The 17376-nt window shown below is 35.5% G+C and overlaps 2 long non-coding RNA genes across 6 annotated transcripts in view; one reads left to right on the top strand and one right to left on the bottom strand.

The window, feature by feature from the left end:
* LOC140626659 (uncharacterized) overlaps nt 1–5588 on the bottom strand; it is a 35701-nt gene extending 30113 nt beyond the window's left edge. Inside the window, exon 1 of the long non-coding RNA XR_012025713.1 lies at nt 5238–5588. This is a non-coding gene — a long non-coding RNA (uncharacterized lncRNA). The remainder of the gene's footprint in view (nt 1–5237) is intronic.
* Nucleotides 5350–17376, top strand: part of LOC140626657 (uncharacterized) — a 65789-nt gene continuing 53762 nt past the window's right edge. For 3 of the 5 annotated variants that reach the window (XR_012025709.1, XR_012025708.1, XR_012025705.1), the window contains exons 1-3: nt 5351–5516; nt 10455–10536; nt 11011–11169. This is a non-coding gene — a long non-coding RNA (uncharacterized lncRNA). Of the gene's footprint in view, nt 5517–10454; nt 10537–11010; nt 11170–17376 lie in introns of all 5 variants that reach the window. The other 2 variants (XR_012025707.1, XR_012025706.1) reach the window with 2 other exon arrangements.

The raw sequence follows: 17376 nt of genomic DNA, 5'->3' as shown, positions 1-17376 counted from the left end.
TATGGTACATTCATCACCATTAATAAGTCAATATTGACACAGTATTATTCATTAAAGTCTATATTCAATTCAAATTTCCTTAGTTTTTATGTAGCGTCATTTTTTCTGTTCCATGATTCTTCTCCAGAGACATTTCGTGTTGTAGTCTTTTATTCTTAGGCTCCTTAGGCCTCTCTGGTCTGTGACAGTTCCTCAGTCTTCTCTTGTTCTCTGAGACCTTGTCAGTTTGACGAGTACGTCAAGTATTTTCTAGAATGTCCTTAATTAGAATTTGTCTGATATTTTTCTCATGACTACGTGGTGGGGGGAGGGGCAGCTATATACCTTATTCTAAGTCATGAGTTTGGAACAAATCCACCTGTGCCGTTTCCCACCTGTGCCTGACAAATTGGGGAAATAGCATGATTGATAGAATGCTCTAAAACCTACCCAGTTTAGAAGTGCTTTAGCCTCAGCGTGAGACTTACATGGCTCAAACTGAGAACTTTCATGGGAGGACTGGGGAAAGGAAAACCAGTATCAATGTTGGGAAAAGCTTTTTACAACAGTAGCTGAGGTACATTGTTTCAAAGGCATTCATGTTTCAGCGTTTTAAAAGAGACTAAAACACTAGATCTTGGACCAATATTCAAAGATATGCCAAGGTACAAATATTGCAGAGTATGTTCTCCTGAGGGGGACTCACCAGTCTCGACATGATATATCTATGTAAGCAGAGGATGTGGTACAGTGAAAGATGGTTAAAGTAAGCAAGCATAGGAAGTACAAGGGGCATTATGTATTGTGGACTCCTCAGCATTCTTATTTGTGCCAGTCTCTAGCCTGAACCTCCATGATTTGTGCAAGGAATCTTGGCTTTCGGGGAGCTCCCTGGAGAAAGCTCTCAGTAACTCTTTCAATAATCAAGCCCCAAAAAAAAAAAAATAATCAAGCCCAACCATTAGAAAAACAAACAAATAAAACCCAACTAACCTTGCTGGTCACTATGGTAGGTAACAAACCTAGAGTAGCAGATACATTCCACTGCTCTTCTTTTGTTCAAGACCTTAAAACCAGGTATCCTGATGTTCCCAGAGACAAAGACCATTTCCATTTCCAATGCAAATCAATTATATCTCCAAATATCAAAGTATAATGTTGCTAAAATGTTTTTCAAAATTTAAATGCACAGTAATAATTATATTATTATGGTTGCATGCCTAATAGGCAGATAGTGAGATTCTTCAGTATTTCACACAACTTGGAATACACAACAGTAAAAGTTCTTGAGAAAAAGAACAAAGTTTCCTTTGTGCAATGGCATATGAGCTTAGACTTGCTCTCCTTGACCTCTGCCACTTAGCTCAATGCCTGGTCTTCTACCAGAATCAATCACCTTCTGGTTAGCTATTCCTTTATTTACAGAATATGGACTGAATTTCTCAGCAGAAAAACTTATTATAGTTATATTGCAACTTTCAGAGAATCCCTATAGTATCTTATTTTGGATCTGCCTGAACGTAGAAAGGATTTCAAGAGGAAGATAATATGAAATCTTGTCTAGAAATCTTCAATCATCAACACAGCAGAAAATGTTACCTGCTAACAATATTTTAAATGTTAGAAATACTTTTGAATAATATATTTTTACAATATATTCAAGAGCATGTTCTTTCTTGTATTCTCCTGCTGATAAGTTGCTTAAGCTTCCTGTTCATAAGCCAGTTCAGTGAAAATGAAGAGTGAAGCTGGTTATCTCTATCTCTGCTACTGGAACTAACAGAAATGGTATTTCTCTATGCTTTGCATTTGATGCTGGGTAATTTCAGAAAATTACCAAAGTTTTGTATGTGTACACCTGAGTGCATATGTATATGTATATGTATTGATATATGTGAATATATAGAAATATCTTCATTATGAGGTTAAGACTTTCAAAAGAATACTCACAAAAATTAATTTGTTTTATATTTTTATTAATATTGATAGTTAACAAATCACTTTCATAGCATAACAGATCTTAGTATATATACATATATTTATGTTCTGTATCACAAACTTCAATTGATATCTTTTCAAAAGAACATTGCACATCTAAAAAAATACAGATACTATTTTGAAAAAATAAACTCTATCAAGTAATAGATACTCATAGCTAAGCCAGAAAATGCTGGAAATATAGTATCCATAAACATCTCAGGGCAGAATCCAATGGCAGCTATTATACAGAATTTTTTACTTAAGATATAGGAGTTGAAAAATACTTTTCAGTAAAAGATAAGTATTTTATGTTTTAGTTTTGTGTAATAACACTCACTGATATATCAGGAAAAATTTCAGGAGAGTTAACAATAACATGCTCACAAAATATGGTCATAAAATATATTAACACAGTCATAAACATGCAAGGAGAAAAACTAAAAAAGGGAGAAAAAGGAATAATCTCTACAAAATGCCAATGAAAAATATAGCCTAGGAAATATATTTCTTTAATAAAGCCCTTAGGTCCAAATGTTATTTTGTACTACTTCCATGAAGCCTTTAAAATTTTTTTATTTTACTCTTTTATTATGCTCATAACATCTAAATTTTTATAATATTGTATAAGCATGCTCTATCTAAGCAATGATTTGCCACACATAATAGCTCTCTTCTATGACCTAGTCCTCACACTGATGATCCTTTTTTTTTGGGGTGGGGGTTCCAATAACTCACTCAAGAACACTCATACTGACAAAAGATGAATGAAATCTGAGGAAAATAACAGGTGGAACATAGGAATTGAAAATTATATTTGTTTATTATTTTTTAGAGATTTTATTTATCTATTCATGAGAGACACAGAGAAAGAGAGACAGAGACACAGGCAGAGGGAGAAGCAAGCTCCATGCAGGGAGCCTGACGTGGGACTCGATCCCAGGTCTCCAGGATCATGCCCTGAGCTGAAGGCAGCGCTAAACTGCTGATCCGCCCGGGCTGCCTGAAAATGATATTTGTTATGGCTTATCTATGCAAGCAGTTGAAGTCTTCAATCTGAACTAAGGTAGTGTGCTTGGTATTACATGGAGGCTTTTGCTAAAACACATCTGAACAGATTAATTCTTCTATGAAGAACCTTGCAGCAGTTCAAAATGAAATATTCCTTAGACTGAGTGTTACAGAAGAGTAATATGATAATTTTGAAAATTAGATGCATTCAGGTTAGGATTGATTAAGACTTTAAAGTTAAAAACTCTTAAATGAAATAACTCAAATGCCCATTAAGTTACCAAGTAGCAGGTTAAAAATTGCTAACCAGATAATGTCCAAATATTTTTAGATGGTGCCAGAGCTATGACCTTGTAAAGCATAAATGTGTATACTGCAAAAAAAAAAAAAAAATCCTTAGTTTATTTATAATCTCCTGAGATGAACAAGTTTTTAATAGAACCAATTTATGCAATGTAATAAGTAAATGATAGTTGCAATAATGAGTTTGACAATTTTTGTATTTATTGTTTCTCAATTTTAATTAGAACTGTATGGTTTTTGAATTTCTAATTATAAAACAAAATGAAATGTGATTTGACTTTCAGTTGTAAGCCTTTTGGGGCCCTTTAAATCATCTTTATCTATGAAAAGAAAGTCGTGAGCAACAATAATATAAAACAAGCCCTCAATGTTATCAGTGGTGCAAGAGTCACTGAGTTAATCAAAAGCAATTAGCTTTTCTCTCAGAAGTGTGCTGTTAAGATACACTTAAATTGAAGCATTATGTTCTGCTAATATGAAACTCTTTACTCTCATTTAGTAATGATTTTCTTTGCATTTAAATCATGCCACCACTGTTTTTGCTGACCTTATCAGACATAAAATGAGATGGCCTCTTTGAGGTAATAAAGGGCCTGGTTTTGGCTAAATTCTCATACCACTGTAGTTTTTCCTCTTGCATCATAACTGGTCTTGTTTTACAAAGGGCTTTTTACTTGTATGATCATAATGTGTGATGTTTTTGCTTGAGACGGTCCTCTCAGCGACCCATGGGCTTACAGATTCAGAACTTTAGCAGGACCTTTGATCACAGCTCCCCATGAACTAAAATATTGAAATGTGGCTTGGATGATACTTTGAAAACTTTTTAGGTTGGTCAAAAATATATATATATAAAGAATGCTGGTCAACTGATAAATACGACATTGATTGAGTCCTTTTTGTTGCTATGGTTGTTGCCAACTGCAGGAACCAAATTCAGCTAATGGAAGGATACTTTGTACTCAATGTGGACAATAATGACTGGCAGGCAATGGGTGAAATCTACCTCAATCTCTAATTCTACATCATTAACAATTATTGAAGGGAAATCATAACAAAACAAACTTTTCTAAGCAGAAGAGACTTTTCAACCACATCAAACTACAATCATTTAAAGGGAGTTAGATAAAATTGGATGTCTTGTGCCATGTATGAAGAGTTGGGTAAAAGTCCATTTGTTGGAGATACAACTAAATTAACATTCCCTTGCTAAATGATATATTTTAGGTATTAAATTAAACATTCTAGGTATTAATAAAATTCCTCTCACTGTATTGCAGTGACCCCAAATAATAAAGATGGCAGATACTTCTCTAATGTGTACTATGTGTTGGACACCTTATACATTAGTATATATGTTAACATATGTAATCATTAAAAATCTTAAGAGATAGTAACTATGATAATATCTGTTTTACAGATAGGGTAAATGAGAGCTCATGAAAAATAAGTAAACTGACAAAGGTCACACCACTAATGAGAGGCAGAATCAAGATTGTCATAATCAGGCTGGCTCCAGAGTCCATTTCCTTTACCATTATATTTTACTGCCTCTCAGAATAAATTAAGAGCTGACACTGTTTCTTCAGGAAAGATTAGAATTTGAAGTTAAAAGAAAAATAAATATATCATATAAATTTGATATTTTATATCAAAGTTTTAGTAGTTCCTATAAAAAAGAGTAGTGTTTTGTTAGGAAGACAAAATTATACTCACTACATATCACTATTATCTACAGACATCTACACAACAGTCTAGTTAAACAAATCTGACTAAAGATGACTAGGGCTGTTATGTTTAAGGCATGTATTCAGGATATACAAAGCATAATTTGAAAAGTAATTCAGTTATATGTCAAATGTACAACACAACAGGGAATGATTTACAATTATTCTAAGTGAAGCACCATTCTAGTTTATACTGAGCACGCATATGAAGTCCTATGGGAAAGATTTGGAGAACAGTACCTTTTTACGAGGTGTGCAGGAATAAGATGGAAGCAAGCTCTGGAATTGGCAAAGCCATTCAGTTGAGGTCACAGTAGTAGATTATGACAAGCTCGAATCTAGTCCTAAAGTGGCTGAAGTCATGAGAGTCATAAACAGCTTGGACAGAGCAGTTCTCAGAAAGAGGCCAGGAATATATCGGATGAAATGTAAGCAATGTTCCAGAATGTCTAAAGACTGCAACAGAGTCTCTCTATAGAATCAAGTTTTCAGACTAATTGTGTGCCAGCTCTTCTAAAGGTAAGGAAACTTCCTTGTCTATATACAGCTTTAATCACCTGGGCTGAACCTAGAGAATGCCCAGAGCAATGCATGGCCTATAACAACAAGCAAAGACTAAATTACAAAGTAAATTCTGGCAGCTTCCAGAGAAAGTCTGTCTTTCAACAGGCTTTGCTGAGTTGACCTGTAGCAATCCTTTTCTATTTACAAATAGTCACATCATAATATCTATAAAGACATAAGCTATACAGTACAATGACTTGAGACTTCTTGGTGGTACATTAGTTTGTCAGTCACTCAACTATGTTTTACATATACTTTAGATCAAGCCCTGGGGAAATAATAGTGACCAAGAAAGACAGGCCCCAGTGTACACAAGATTACCCATCAGTGTGTTGGTGTGAGGACAGTATTATTGTTGACTTGTGGTAGTTAAGAACATAATATCTTAAGACTGACTCAACCTTGTTAAGACTTTTTACAAGGAAATCTGTCAGCAAATGTCAGTATGTATGTTATATGTCTGTATGTAAACTAAATATTACACATAAACAGGTAATTGCAGATTTCTGGTTAAACATGGTGAATTGAATACATGTGTTTATCTTCATACCTTCCTGCATTTTCAGAAAAATGAGAGTAATAAAGTTGAGAAAATCTTAAATTAGTCAAAGAAATGGAGAGAAGGCAACAGAGGAAGAGAAATACAAAAAAAAAAAAAAGGTAAGATGAACAGTTATCACAACAGCAAAAGCTAAAACATAAGTCCTTAAAGATGGATAAATCAACAAAAAGCAGATTAATTTGTATTGTAGAAAACTGGAAAGATCAGGAATACCAGAAATTAAAAATGAAACTGAGAACTTGCTGAAACAGGTTTGCTTAAAGACATTTAGAGTCAGCTAGATCCTGCTTTTCCACCATTCCCTGTCCCCTAGATCTGCTACTCATCTCAATAAGGAGACAGAAGGTTAATCCTGGGCAAACATTGACAGAAGAATTCCAGGATCTTGAACACACTTGAGAGCAGGATTTATTGAAAACAGGGAAGAGTTACAGCCTCTGTCCTTTACACCAATCTCAGGACCCTGAGAGTCAGCCTTCTGCCTGTATACTATGGTCTTTTGATGCCAAGACCTATGAGTGAGGCATCATTTATTGCAGGGGTTAACACTCCAGGTTTGATTCTTGGTGAATCACTTTATTTTCAAACCCAAGGATCGATATTCCTTGCACATAAATACAAAGCATCTAACCATCTTTTCACTACTATAAAATTTCTAATGAGAGCCAGAAATCACCAAATTTCTTAAGTAAAGTCTTCAATACAAAAGGGAAGACTAAAATAAGAGAACAGAAATCTAGAGAGAAAAAAATAAGGAAGAAAGCAGGACAATTACTGAAAATGAACTAAAATTATCCTTCAGAGACAAGAAAAAATATTACCTCCATAAATGGGGACATGATGTTGCAAAAGAAACAGTCAACGAATGTGATACTTCAGAAGTTTTTCAGAGTGAAAAAGCTGATCACATACTAGTGATTAGGAATTAGAACGACTTTGGACTTCTATGCAGCTACATTGAGTTGTAGAAGACAAAGAGAACTGCCTTCACGATCTGCAGGAAAAAAAAAAAAACTTGCCAATTTTGAATTTTATATCCAGTCTCTCCATGTGAGACAATGTAAATTATCAACACACTTAAGCTTTATCCATCCTTTCCCAGAAGCTCCTGGAAACTGAGATCCAAGCAATAGAACAAATCAAGAGGTATTCAACTCAAGAGAGTGCTGGAGGAATATCTAGGATGATGGTAGAGCAGATGGTAAAAAAGCAGAAGTCCTGGGGGTATAGGTCTCTGCAAGCCATGTCACCAAGACAAAGGCAAACAAATGAAAAACTGAAAGACTACTTGAAGTGTGTGTTAACACTGTTCTGTATAGTTTTTGGTTTGGGAAGAAATAGCAATGAGTACATTAATAAATATTCAAATCTAAATAAGCAATGATTAATTCTGGGTAACAAATTATAATACAATAATGCAATTTTAGTGTAGAATTTATATCTGGCATTTTAATATAAAGAGTGACAAACTTGTGATATAACTATAGTAAGGAAATAAAGGAAGAAAATGCTTTTGTGAACATCTATGCTTGTGTAGGAGAGTGCAGTCTGTCTATATGTAAAACTTCTTGGTGGGAAGAGTTCTGTAAGTGTTCAAATGTCATCTTCCATAGAGGAAAGGCAATAGTGCTTCAAAATGAAAAGTCAAGAGAGAGCAGAATATAAGTAGTATTGAGTATTTATAGGTAGGTAAATAAAGAAATGGCTAAAATAATTAAGACGATTGCTTCTAGGAATGTTATGGGGCTATGGGATGGAGATTTCATTATAAATTTGGCAATATTATATGCATTTAAAAATCATGTGCTTTGATAAAAGCAATTTTTAAAAATAGCATAAAATATGTTGAAATGTGTTGGAAGAAAGAAACAGTAAGTCAAGTCATCACAAACTACTTATTAAGACTCCAATATACCCAAGTTTCATTTTCATAAATGTGATCATCCATTAGAAAAGTTAAATAAGTACTGGGGGAAAAAATAAAGGTAGGAAGTAAAATTTTGGCATGAATATTATTTTTTCAAAGAAAACTCCACTGTACTCATCAATGTTGGGTCAGTATTCTTCATATACGCTCCTATAACATCCTAAACATTCCTGTCATAGTCAATATACATACAATTGTGACTAGTCTGTTGTCTGTCTGCCGCCAGACTCAGTCTCACCAAGGGTAGGAACCCTGTCTGGCATGTTAATTCCTATATTCCCATCACTTGATAAGCAGCTGTTACAGCACTGGCTCTCAATATAGATTTGTTGAATTAATGTTGAATGAATAAGATGTCCCTCTTTAATAGAAATGTTTTGTCTTGTTAAAGAGATAGAAAACTATAAACTCAATCATTAGGGTGCCCAAATGGCATCACGTAAGGCCCCAAGTCAGTAAACTGACTTAAAACCTAACCTAACTGCAGTGAACCCCCTAGAAATGTAACCAGTCAACATGGAAATCTCCTGGTCAGACCTAGGGAATTTACTGATAGATCCTTTTTGTTCATCCTGGGAAAGCAACCATGCCTATAATTATTATTTTCTAAATTTTTCTTTTTTCCACTCCTTCTCTGCCTTTAAAAACTTTTCCTTTCCTTAGCTCTGGGGAGTTCCCTTCTGCTTGCTGGGTTGGATGCTACCCAATTTATAAACTGAATAATAAAGCCAGTTAGATCTTTAAAGTTTACCATATTCAGCTTTTGTTATTTAACAGGTTTAGAATTATATCATTGACCTTTGCTCATTTTTTAATTCTCTGAATTGTAAGCTATTTTACAATCTAAAATTATTTTGAGAAGTATTCTCATTACAGTCTCTTGGCACATTTTAGGCACATTTACAAATCAGTGGCCATTTGTGAATTTGCATTATTGTCCTAATTTCATTAGTTTTTATTAGGAAGCATGGACTCAAGAAAGAAATGTAATAATATTGGTTTAAAAAGGGCAAAAAAACATTCATTACTCTTTGATTAAATTTCTAATCAGTATTCATTTCCAGTTTCTTCCAAGTTACACTAGAACATAGCAAATAAAAAACAAATCACTAAGCCTGGCAATATTTAAAATATGAATGTCACTTTCCAAATTCATTATTTTCTTCTCCTCAAGGCAACAGACAGCTTAGCTTTCATGGCAAGAAAAATAGTTCCTCTGTGGTCATTTCAATGCATTAAAAGATTTTAAATTTTCTAAGACATTATTCCAGCTTGATCTAACAAATGCTGAAGGCAAACACAGACTATTTACAGTATACTTTTTCTCCAACTGAATGGCTTTTACTATATTATTTTAATACCTGTCAGTACATCCGATAATAGGAGAGTCTTTCCACCTTTAAATATTGTTTATTTCACTAATGTAATATATGACATGGACCTTCCTTTTGGAACACTGCGTCAATATCTTCCCCGAAGGAAGGTGAACTGAGTTAAAAACAGCAATCTTTATTCCCTTCCATCGCCTAGGATCCTTGTTAGAGTCACTCTGCTAGGCGTATCCTATAAATGAATCCAAAGACAGTTTAATGTTGCAATTTTCCGCAACACTGTTAAATATTATAGTAGAGTCTAATTCATTTAAATCTAATAAAACTGATCCCTAACATTATAGTTTTAATTTAAAAGAGTGTGTCACATTTTATGGCTAGAATAGAAAAAAAAAGAAAGAAGCATTTATCTGCATCCTTTATATTTATTTATCTGAATCTGGTAAACAAATCCTCAAATTGCTGGTGATTTTTCCCTTGCATTTTGAATCTAGACTTTTTTTTTTGAATCTAGACTTTTTTTAAAGTTTTTTTTTTATTTTTTTATTTTTTTATTTATTTATGATAGTCACAGAGAGAGAGAGAGAGAGAGAGAGAGGCAGAGACATAGGCAGAGGGAGAAGCAGGCTCCATGCACCGGGAGCCTGACGTGGGACTCGATCCCCGGTCTCCAGGATCGCGCCCTGGGCCAAAGGCAGGCGCCAAACCGCTGCGCCACCCAGGGATCCCCTAAAGTTTTAAAAATGTAATTACTTAGTCTTAATTCTGGAAATATTTATCATAAGCCTCTTATACAATTTTCTGGGCTATAAATATATAATTGCTCTCCCTCGTTTGGACTTCAAAGCACTGTCCTTGAAGCCTCTTTTGTTATTTTTAAAAGAAGAGTTGATGTATTTCCACAGAGTTGTGATGAGATTAATAAAATAGGTCTGACTTTTGACAAATAAAATTTCTAGGATTTAAATATATAACATCTCTCAACTTTAAGGAGATTCTCTCAATCAATTCTCACAATTAGTGTATGCCTTATGTATTTTATTATTTTTCCCATTTTACTGAATTTTTTAAAGGTTCAGGAATTTTTCCAAGGCCTTGCAGCTCTTAAGTATGAAGTTAGGATTCTGGTCCAAGAAGTTTGACTCCGGTATGCAGGTACTTAACCTTTATGCTGTTTGGTGTAAAATGTTACATCTGTTTAATGTTCATTTGTGAAGTGTATAGTAATTATTTCTTATGAGCTTCAGAATGTCTTTGCTTCCAAAAAAGTACAAAGTTATGTGGGCTGGTAAAATTTTATCTCTTTTTAATTTAGTGACCCATGTATTCCCCACACATGTATATTCAGATTATCTGGAAGTTTATATTACTATTAGGGAACCCCCCCTACACAATACCTGTGCTCAGGTTGACATTTGCCTTACAATGGAATAATTAAGTGATCATGCAAGCCTTCAGCATTCAGCTAATCTTAGCAATGTTCCTCCAAACAGCACATGCTGAGGACATCTAGATACACTCCAGGGAATCATCAAACCCTATGAAAAACTTTGCTTTAAGTGAATTGAAGTAAAACAAAACAAAACAAAACCCAAAACTGAATTCCTTATTTTGCCTTAATCTGCTTAGAAAACAAGACATGCACTCATTAATTGAAGAGACAACCTAAATTCACCAAAATTACCAACAGAGACTACACCAGATGGGGTGATCACACAAAGGAAACGTTCTATTTTCAGCAAACCAGGAGATTACAGGGGATAACTTCTAAAGCCTTGACTCCCTAAGGTGAGAGTGTTCCTTTTTTTTTTTTTTTTTTTAAATTTTGTTCATTTATTCATGAGAGACAGAGAAGGGGGGCAGAGGAGAGGCTGGGACACAGGCAAAGGGAGAAGAAGGCTCTGTGCAAGGACCCCGATGTGGGACTTGATCCCGGGTCTCCAGGATCACACCCTGGGCCCAAGGCAGGCACCAAACCACTGAGCCACCCAGGGATCCCAAGAGTGGTCCTTTATTTAAGGACCTTTGTCATGGCCTGTGGAAGTGGGCATGAAGTTTCACTGGTGTACTTAGAACCTATACCTGCCTCCTATGTTAATAGGTTAATGATCCTGGTGGTCCTCCTAGGGTGGAGTCTTTAATATTTTAATGAAGCAGAGGTAACTGTCCAACAAGAGGAAGAGCCAGTATTAATCGGATGAGGTCTTGGGCTTCTAATATCTGGAGTATCTGGAGGGTGAGGAATACAGGCCTTGCTTTTTTTTTTAGGCCTTGCTTATTTTTGAAGCAGCCCTGAGAGTTTTTACCACAGATTTATTGTCTCTGATGTGGTTAGGATGGAGACCATTGGTTTTTGCATTCCGTTTGTTCCCCTAAAATCCTCAACTACTGAGGTTTTTCCATTTCTTTGTAATTCTCACACCTCCTAGGAAGTTCTATAAGAATATAAGAAGTATGCTTGTACAGGGAGGGCGGAGATCATGAAAAATATTTAGGTGCCTAAAATGACATCTTTTGTGTCACAGAAGCTGTATCTCCTCTTCCTTTTTCTAGAGACACCTAAATCTTTTTGCTTACGAAGTCAGCATGTAACCATGTGACTGACAAACTGGAGTCATAAAAATTGAGAGAAGGAAAAAAACTCACTATTCTGAGTTGAATAGTGTTTAGAAATATACACGAATACCATATATATTTTTAAAAAATAATTTATATTCATATATTTAAAAAGTATAATTTTTATTATAATTAAAATTATATGATTTATAATATAACTTATAGTAATATATTTTAAAAGTATATGGTTGGATGACATTGTGAATGTATTAAATGCCATTGAATTGTAAACTTTTTTTTTTAAGATTTTATTTATTTATTCATGAGAGACAGAGAGAGAGAGAGAGAGAGAGAGAGAGAGAGAGAGGCAGGGGGAGAAGCAGGCTCCATCAGGAAGCCCGATGTGGGACTCGATCCCAGGACTCCAGGATCATGCCCTGGGTTGAAGGTGGCACTAAACTGCTGAGCCGCCCGGGGTGCCCTGAATTGTAAACTTTAAGTGGTTAATCTTGTGTTATGTCAATTTTGTCTCAATAAATAATTTGCATACATTATTTATTAACTGTTGAATGAATGTCATTATTTTCAGATAGATCTTAGGGTATAGAAGAATTATTTATACATATATGTTCAACATCATGAAAAATGTTAATGCATTAAAAATAAAATTTCAAAACCATTCTCACCATTGATAATTAATTTAGTAATTGAGAGTAATTATTTTCCTCTAAACTCTTTTTTCTATGCATTGATATACTTTTACATGGTTGCAAACATTATTTATGGGTTTCTGTCTTCATTTATTCTTTTAGTTTTACACCTCTGTCAGTTTCCCAAGTCTATGCTACTATATCATAATTATTTTATTCAAATTTATATTTACTTAGCTTCTAACATTTAACTATAAAAGCTTATTATGTAAACACCATAGTTTGAGTAATATTCCAGAAAATATTAAACTTCTTGTACACCTGTAATTACTTTTAACTTATTTGCAGTAGGAAAATTAACAATTTAAAGACTAGGACTTTTTCTGGATACAACTGAAGTCTTTCAGAAAGTGAGAACTAATTTGTCCTTCCACTAGCAGGTTTTTTTCCTCTCTCAACAAAGCTAACAAAATGTGAATATTATCAGATTTTAAAATTCTTAATTTGATCCTCATAGATTTTTAAAAATTTTAACTACTTATTTTCAAATAAAATTTATATTTTTCATTAATGTGGGTTTTGTTTCAAGTGTGATTTTTTGTTTATATTCTTTGCCACTTTTTTTAACTGGATTTATGATATTTTTAAATGATTTATAAAACATTTCAATTATGGCTAGTCCTTTTATAAATGTTATTTTTGCTGCAGAAATATTCTATTTGGCGATTTGTTCTGAAATTTTTGTGATTTGTTTTTAGTTCCAAAGTACTGATATTTACAAAGTCAAATTTTCTTTTGTAAACATTTTAGTTCATTTGTGATTCGAAATTAATTCCTAATTAATTCATAATTGCTATTATGTATTATAATTAGCCAAAATAATTATAATTATTCTTAATTAAAAGATTTTTTTTAAAGACATATTTATTCAGCATCATGATCAGACTATTACATTTAGCAATCAACATCATGGGTGCAAAAAAAAAAAAAATCTACATTAAAACCCTTTGTTGGAATGCTTTATACTTTCCATAGAACAGAAACTAAAATAACCTGTTATACAATTAGTCACAAATACAGTCCTCGAGTTTTTTGCCCATACCCATGAGTATTGTCTAAAACATGTCTTCTTTGTAGCCACTAGGCCCTGCCACCACTGTGCTTGGCTGAGTTCACAAATCTGTTGTAACCTGTAGCTTCCCTGTCCCTTCTCTGGCTCTCTTCTTCTGCTAAGCTTTGTTTCCTGGCAGTAATTAAAACGTTCTGCCACCGCCTAGCTGCTGCTGCTGCTGCTGGAACCGCCATAGCCACCTTGGTTTTGTGGTTTGGCAAAGTATTGGCCTCCACCACCATAGGGGCCAGAGCTTCTGCCTCCAAAATCTCCTTCTTTCATGGGTCCAAAATTTGAGGATTGATTGTTGTAATTGCCAAAATCGTTATAGCTTCCGCCACCTCCAAAGTTGCTTCCGTCATTACCAAATCCGTTATAGCCATCCCCACTGCCACCGTATCCACCACCACCTCGACTGCCACCGAAGCCACCTCCACCACTGGAGTTCCCTCCACACCAAAGTTGTCCTTCCCACCAACACCAACCCCACGACCACCACCAAAGTTTCCAGAACCGCTTCGGCCTCTTTGGCTGGACAAAGCACCAGCCATCTCCTGCTTCCGTAGGGCTTTCCTTACTTCACAGTTGAGGCCATTCACAGGATGGCATTTTTGAATGACAATCTTGTCTACAGAGTCGTGGGCGTCAAAGGTCACAAAAGCAAAACCTCTCTCTTCGCCACTGCCTCGGTCAGTCATGATCTCAATCACTTCAATTTTCCCATACTGTTCAAAATAATCTCTTAGATGATGCTCTTCAGTGTCCTCTTTAATGCCACCAACAAAAATCTTTTTCACAGTTAAGTGGGCACCAGGTCTTTGAGAATCTTCTCAGGAGACAGCCCTCTTTGGTTCCATGACTCTTCCGCCACCTCGTGCGGCCCAGCGTTCGAGGCCGTGTCCACCTCCGCCACGGTGGCTACACAAACCCAAAGCCTCTGGAGAACTTGGTGTTGGGGTCTCTCATTACCACACAGTCTGGAAGCGTCCCCCATTGCTCAAAATGGCTCCTCAGACTCTCATCGGTTGTTTGGAAGCTCAAACCTCCCATGAAGAGCTTCCTCAGCTGCTGGGGCTCTTTGGGAGACTCTGACTCAGACATGATGGTGTGGGGAGGGGAGACCTTAACGATGCTTCCTCGGTGGCGTCCAGGGGCAGAAAGGAGTAATCTAATGAACATATCTTTAAAAGATTGTTTAAACATTTCTTCATAATTCCTTTATTTTAGATTTATTCTATCTGGATTTTACTTGGTATGTGGTACGAGAGACTTTTGTCTCAAATAATAAATTTCCCAATATATTTCTTACTTTTCCCATCCCTTTGTAATGGATTACATAAATGAAATAACCATGATGATCTATATGTCTACGTGTCTGTCTGTGTTTGTACTATAGCTGTGAGTATCTATCTATCTATCTATCTATCTATCTATCTATCTATCATCTATCTATCATCTATTTTAAAGATTTTATTTATTCATGAGAGACACAGAGAGAGAGAGAGAGAGAAGCAGAGACACAGGCAGAGGGAGAAGCAGGCTCCCTCGGGTTGCCCGATGCAGGACTCAATTCCAGGACCCTGGGATCATGACCTGAGCCAAAGGCAGACGCTTAACTGCCCAGCCACCTAGGCATCCCGTTAGTCTATATTTTTATCTACACCTGAATAAAATAATCTGCCTAAGGGTTATTCTATCCCATTGAATATCTTCCTAGGCTATATAAACTTACCGTATCACACACTTTTTCTTTTTTTAAATATTGGTTCTCCCATATATATTTATTGTTTTTCTCGACTTTCCCTATCATCTCAAGGTGGAGACTATACTTACCTTTTGAAATTTTGCTTTTGTCAGTTAGAGTTTTATCCCATAAATGTGCTTAACACACAGTTATAATTTTTTAAAAATTATTTATTTATTATTTATTATTTATTTAATTCATGATAGACACACACACACACACACACAGAGACAGAGACATAGGAGGAGGGAGAAGCAGGCTCCATGCAGGGAGCCCAGTGTGGGACTCGATCCCAGGACCCCAGGACCAGCACCTTGGGCCAAAGGCAGGCACCAAACTGCCAAGCCACCCAGGGATGCCCACAGTTATAATTTTTAAAAAGATTTTATTTATTCGTGAGGGACATAGAGACATAGCCAGAGGGAGAAGCAGGATCCCTGTGGGGAGCCCGATGTGGGACTGGATCCCAGGAGCCTGGGATCATGACCTGAGCCAAAGGCAGATTCTCAATGAGCCACCCAGGTGCCCCATACATGGCTATAATTGAAATAACAGGGGCAGCCCGGGTGGCTCAGAGATTTTGCGCCGCCTTCAGCCCTCAGCGGAAGGTGTGATCCTGGAGCCTCCGGATCAAGTCCCACGGCGGACTCCCTGCATGGAGCCTACTTCTCCCTCTGCCTGTGTCTCTGCCTCTCTTTCTCTCTCTGTCTCTCATGAACAAATAAATAAAATCTTAAAAAAAGATAATTGAAACAACAAATAATGGTTGGGTGTTTCTATTTCTAACTTTTAATCTTACTGGTATTTCATAAATGTGTGTGTGCAAAAATAATTGGAATTCTGTGTGGTTTAGATATACAGATGGTTTGTCCAAAAAGTGGACGATATGTTAACATAAAATGCAAATTATGACTTTTCTAAATAATTGATTTTTATTAAGGCAATAGGATTTTGTTTCATGTCTAAGAAAAAGATATCTTATTTTCCCTAATAAGAATAATAATAATTCAATCTATCATCAAAACTGGGACACTTTTAAGAGTGAAAAGAGGCATTAGTAGTAATTTCACTTGTCAACAGGACTAAACTGAGCCTGGTCTGGAAAAACTAGAGGATAATAGGTGACTTCACTGCCATATTCTAACATTTAATGTCTGCCATTGTACTGTTTTTCTCAACCTTGTGGATAGTTAACCAATAGTGGTTAATTAGACAAAAATCCAGTCTCTGTAGCCATATATGATCAAAGCCAATGTTTTGTGACAAATTGCTCAATGCAGCAATCTAAGGTGCTATTTTTTATGGACAAATATGTTAAATAAAATTGTACAAATGCATAAGCAGACATTATACAGAAGGAAAGCTTAAAAATAACAATATTTTTGCATACATATATACTCAGAGTCATCTGTAGATTGGGGTGTCAAGTTTCTTTTCTCATTTTTAAAAAAGATTTTATTTATTTTTGCAGGAAAGAGAGGGAGAGAGAGAGCATGCATGAGTGGGGGTGGAGGGCAGGCAGAGGGAGAAGCAGAATTCCTTGCTCAGCAAGGAGCTTGATACAGAACTTGATCCCAGAACCCTGGGATCATGACCTAAGCTGAAGGTAGACACGTAACTGACTGAACCACCCCAGCACCCTCATTCTCCCATTTCATATACATGTAACTCATTTGTGGTACATCAGAACTAATCACATTTTAAAGTTACTCAGAATTTGGATCACAAAAAATTAGATTGTAAACCAAACCTTAAAAACTGCTTTTACAAATAAAAGTGTAAATGAAAAAGATTTTAGCTACTGTCTTAGTGGAGTGATACAAGCTTAGTCTCAAAAAAGGAGTATTTTTTTCAATATTGTTATGATGAAGTTCTTTGTTACTCTTAATCTGTTTACATAACCTGTGGGAACAGGCATTTATAATTTAACTGGA

Source organism: Canis lupus, chromosome 38 (assembly GCF_048164855.1).
Source record: "Canis lupus baileyi chromosome 38, mCanLup2.hap1, whole genome shotgun sequence".
Classification (NCBI taxonomy): Eukaryota; Metazoa; Chordata; class Mammalia; order Carnivora; family Canidae; genus Canis; species Canis lupus.
This window is presented reverse-complemented; position numbering and strand designations above follow the sequence as displayed.